Below are 5,518 nucleotides of genomic sequence, written 5' to 3' on the forward strand. Positions count from 1 at the left end.
CAAAGAAGTCCCTGCCCTTCCCCAGCTCTACTCCAGGAGAGGGTGGCAAGCAGCCCACAGCCCCTGCTTGGAGCTCAGAGGGGCTCTGGGTGGAACTGCCACCCCTCCCACCCCCATTCAGTTACTCATTTAGCACCTACTGTGTACCAGGGATATAAAACTCACTGCCATTGAGTCAGTGCTGACTCACAGAGACCCTATAGTAGAACTGCCCCAGTGGGTTTCTAAGACAGATAGTACCTCTCTATGGGAGTAGAAAGCCCTGTCCTCCCACAGAGCAGCTGGTGGTTTTGAACTGCTGACCCTGAGAATCACAGTCGGACACATATAACCACTCTGTAGTCAAGCCTCCCTGGACTAGGGATATAGCAATAGCCAGAAGGTCCTGTCCTGTGGGAGCTGACAGTCCAGCAGGGTGAGGATATGGATGACAAGACCCCCAGGATCCACATTCGTCCTTGGCAGTGTATAGGTGTGGGGGGTGGGGGAAAGCAAGAGGCAGAGGTGTTCAGAGGCAGGGGGTGGGGTGGAGGGGGGCAGGGTGGCCACCAGGTAGTGTCTCCGCAGGACCTGAAGGAGGGGAAGGGCCTGAGGGAGGAGGGGCTGAAGTGTGTCTGCAGAGTGAGGGAGGGTGAATCGGTGGGAGTCGGCTGCACCCTGAGCAGGGCCTTCAGAGCCAGGCTGCCTTAAGGACTTGGCTTCGCCTCTCAGCCAACGCAGAGCCCTGGAGAGGCCTGGGCAGGAGAGGGACAGGGTTTGACTCTTTCTCAGAGCCCTGCTGCATCCTGAGTGACTGGCTTCAAGAAGGCAAGGGCAGAAGTGGGGCCCATGAGTGAGGAGACTCCTGAACTTACCAGGCAAGAGACAGCGGGGCATTGGTGTGAGGGCCACGGAGGGAGGAGGGAGCCCTCCGAGAAGCGGAGATGAAGGTGACTTTGAAAAAACTTGAGATGGAGCATTCAGACGTGAGGTGAGAGAAAGGATAAGTCCAGGCTGCCACCAAGCGTCATGGCCAGCAGGATGGAGAAACCCTCTGACTGAGGAAGGCCAAGGAACAGCTAGCTCTTGGCGGGGAGCTCCCACCTTAGGCTACAGACCCAAGGCCTGGTCTCCTTAGCTCCCAGCATGCCCTCCGTGGCCAGAACTGCCCAATCACCCCTGACCCAGCACCACAAAGCCTCTGTGCTAGTTGTAGAGGAAGCCCAGAACTCCCACCCCGATGGATGCTTATTCAGGCAGCCTCCTTTCCCAAGGCCTGAGAAGGACAATCAGGACCTGGGCTCCCCCGCAGGGCTTGGGAGGGACCAAGGGGGTGAGGGGTGGCTGTGTCTGGCTTCTGTCTAAACAGGATGTGCTCCGGCTGGCCGACGGTCATGGGTCACTGCAAAGCCAGCCTCGATTGGGCCCACCCGCCTGACTCCCAACACACACACACACACACACACACACACACACCACCAAACAGGGGTAGGAGAGTGAGGGGTCCCACGTGAGGGTCTTGAGGCCCTGTGTCCCCTCTCTATTATTCACTCTGATCTTCTGTGAGAAGCCTTGACTGACAGATGAATATGGGCTTGGGACCCCCACCCTGGCAGCTGGGAGCTCCAGGGGTCTCTAAGGCGGTGGAGACTAGCAAGGAAGCCCCTGACCCAGCACCAGCCACAGGTCCTGGAGACAAGGCCTCTGTGAGGGGGGCAGAGGAAGCCCAAGGGACGCTCTCAGGAGCATCCTGGGAGGGGACTAAAGGGAGGCAGCACGGCATTCCAGAATCAGGGGCTCTTCATGATGATAGGCCCAGAGCTGAATGCTCAGGCTCCTTGAAGGTCCAGGATTCTTCAGGGTCCCAATTATGGAGGGAGGATGCAGTGGCCTGAAGAAGAGGTTGGGCCCCTGCCGGGAAAGGAGTAGCATTTGGGGGTGAAGGAAGGGGTGTGCCCCAGGGCTCATATATAGAGGAAAGACAGGGTGGACACTGACTTTTCAAAGCCTGGGACAAGCATTCCTGAGCATGGGGACAGGAGCAGCAGAGACCTGGGAGTAGTAGGGGGCGGGGTGGGGGGGAGTGTCATCTCAGCACATGGTGGGCACCAAGCCAGCCCCAGGGGCAGGCCTGGCAGGAACAGGCTGAGCTGAGCTGAACCCACCCTGGGTCTAGGCCCCATGACTCCTCCTCCTTACCCCTCCTGGTGCGGCCAGGCCACCCCACCCTGCACACCCTCCTGGCCCCTTCCTAACACTCCCCCTCTTTGGGATCCAGTTCCGGCTGGGTGGGGGCAGGGCAGAGAGCCAGTGGCGCCTGGGGCAGGGGAGATGAGAAAACCAGAAAGGGGGGAAACCTGAGCCAGCAGGCTGAGGCAGGCGGGCCAGGGCCTGCTCAGCCTGCTGGGCCTGGGGAAACAGGTTCCCCTGAGATTAGACCAGGGGAGGGAGTGCCGGGGTAGCTGCCACTTCCATCCAGGGGCCTGTGGAGGGTGGGCAGAGGTGGGGGTCTCTCAGAGGCCCAGGTTCTCAGGGACATGCAGTTGGCTCTCCTTGAGCAGAAGCCGGCCAGGCCGGGGCTCTACAGGGCTGGTGCACTAGTCTTTCCCTCTGCACGGAGACAAGCCAGGGAGGACAGATAGCAGATGGACAGGCGGCATGAGGCCCAGAGGCTGCGGTTCAGGCCCCCACAACACAGCCAGGGAGAGAAGCACGCAAGGGCTGGAGCAGAAAGAAAGGCTGGGCTGGGTCAGAAAGACTGAGGGCTGAGGGGAGGGGCCTCCACGTTCTTGAGTGTGCTGCCAGCATCATGGTAGAGCCAGAGCTGGCTGAAGGGGGCCGGCTCCGTCTCCAGGGTGGGCAGGCCCCACTGCTGGGTGCTGTGGGTGGTGCAGAGAGGAAGTACTCTCAACACTAGCCACGCAGCCAGGATGTGACCCCCCAGGGCGAGTCTTGTAGTCACCCAGAGCCCACCAGGAAGAGGGAGGGGGCTGCCTCAGGCAGGGACCCCAGAAGATGGGACCTTGGGGAACCTCACCTAGCCTAACCATCTCTTGAACGCCTGCCCTCTTCTCTTGTGGGTCCAGACAGGCACATGGGTGGGTCTGGGGGACACAGAGAAGAAGCTCACCACCACTAGGCCAGGGTGGAGGCGGCTGGGAGCTGAGTGACCGGCAGAGACCCGCCAGGAGGAAGTCAGACAGCTGTCTCCCTCACGCCATCCCACAGAGGATCCTGGGCGGCTTTCAGGTACAGCTGGTGCAGCTGAATGGCTCCGGGTGGGAGGACGTGACTCTGGATAGCAGAGGAGCTGGGTTGCCAAAAGGGGAGTTAGCTCACTGGTCTCTTGGCTCATTCAATAAAGATGTATCAAGCTCCCAAAATGCCGCACACTCATCCCCAAAGCCCTCCTCCTGCCTGTATGGCTTACAGGCCCTGGACGCCTGAGGGCCCCAGGGCCCGTCCCCTACCCCCTGGACCACAGTTCCTAAAAGCATCTTTTCCTTCTCCTCCAGGCACCCCCTGCCTACTGGTATCGGGTCCTCCCCACCCCACCCCACCCACTGCCCAGTCTACTTCTTCATCTATTCAAAGAGGACAAGGAGTCTGACTTCTAAAAAAAAAAACTCCCGGCATGGCATGAGGGCCCCCCAGCCTGGTGCCCAGGCCTGGTTGCAAGGGGTCCTTACGCCCTGTGGACTCACTTGAAGGCAAGCCGGCAGAGCCAGGGAAGACTGCACAGGTCTTCCTAAAAATAGGTGTTCTAGATAGAACAGCGGTCTCACACAGGTACAACAGCTGGGCCAGCACTGAGCCCAGGCAAGTGCACACGTGGGCTCACTTCTTCAGTGACAGCTGTCTTTCTTTACACAGATTGTTCCGGCTGGTAACAGCGTGTAGGAGGAAGTGGCAGCACCCAGCAGTGCCCGGGTCTAGCTCTCTTCCCTCGCCTGCCCACCTCTCAGGTCTCGGTCTGATGCCCAGTCTGTGCTGAGTGGAACTCCAGGGGGACAGGTCAATTATGTCGTTTTGTTCCCAACACAGAGCCCTGGAGTCTTTGGTGAACCCTAACAGTTCTCCCTTAGATGTTGTGTGATGATGATGATGTTGGGGGGTGGGGAGGTGGGGGGAACCAAGGTGGCATGGCTATGAGAAGCCCACAGAGGCTACAGCGGGGGGGAGGGGAGAGAGGGAGGGAAAGAAAAGGGTGGTATTGGGAAGCACAGTGATTGGGTGGCAGCGTGGTGGTGACCCTGGCGCAGGGGGGAGAGGAAGAAAGAGTCCCACAGAGTTTTCAATAAGGCATGGCAGGGCGGGCAGAGAGGTGCAGTCACCATATCCACTGCCAGGCTGGAGACTCATCACCCCAGAGGTACAGCCTATGGCTGGAGAGCAAGGGCAAGCCCCTCTGTCTGTGTCTGGAGACTTCGGCGGACCCCGAGCTTCCGCCCACTGAACACCGACAGCCAACCAGTCCATGGGTCAGAGGAGAGACTGTCTTCTGGGCCTTGTTGACCAGAAAGAGAGAAAGAAGGAGAAACGACAGAGAAGGGGAGAGAGGAAAAGCAGACTTGGAGGAGGAGGAGGAGGAGGAGGGAGAGGGTGGGGTAGAGGGAGGAAAGGTGTAGGACAGACTGGGAAGGACAAAGAAGCCAGTCCCTGGGGACCTCAGGAGAGTACCTGGGCAGGGTTGACACTATGGGCTGGTCTGACTAGTGACAGCCATGGCCTTGGGAGTGGGACGGGGTGAAGGTCCTTTTCTGGGGCAGAGGTTAACCCAGGCTCCGTTGCGGGCCCCAGGGGGCTATCACTGGGCCACTGGAAAGTAAGTAGCCCTCCTAGGCCAGCTCCCAGCGCACCTGCTTTGGCTGAGATGGGGAACCAAAGGCGTGGGTCATACTTGCTGGGTCAGTGGGGGTTGCTGGCTGCACACCGGGCTGGCCGTTGAGAGCATCTGGGAGCCTCTTGGTGGCTGGACGCAGTCAGGGCACCAAGTGGCTGCGTCCGGGCTGGAGGCGCAGGTCCGGCGGTGCCAGCCTTCTCAGGGGCTGCACCGCCACCTGCTGAGCGTCCCGGGCAGTTCCTGGGTGCGCGCCGCCGCGGGGCTCGGCTCCAGGTCAGGGGCGCGGCCAGCCGCGAGCGAGAGGAGGGGCGCGGGCGGGGGAGCGCAGGTGAGCGCAGGCTCGCTGCTCCCTGGCGCGCCCGTCCTTCCCGCCTGGGAGTTGCGGGCCCGGGTAAACACCAGGCGCGGTGTATCCACGGACAGACAAAGCCGGGGCGGGGCGGGGGCGCTGCCTGCCAGGCGGGGGCGGGGGCACGGGCGCGGGGCGCGAACCGGCCTCGCGGGCCAGAGCGGGGCCCGCCAGCGCGTGGGAGCAAGGAGCCCAGCCCGCAGACAGGTGGAGCGGGGGCGGGGCGGTGGCCGGGCGGGTCCCGCCCCGGGGGTGGGGCGGGGCGGGGCCGCTCTATGCAAATGTGGCCCACGGGCGGCCAATTGCCGGCGCTCCCCGCGCGGCTCCGAGCTCCCCGTCCCGCCGGC

The sequence above is a fragment of the Tenrec ecaudatus genome, chromosome 4, assembly GCF_050624435.1.
Source record: "Tenrec ecaudatus isolate mTenEca1 chromosome 4, mTenEca1.hap1, whole genome shotgun sequence".
Classification (NCBI taxonomy): Eukaryota; Metazoa; Chordata; class Mammalia; order Afrosoricida; family Tenrecidae; genus Tenrec; species Tenrec ecaudatus.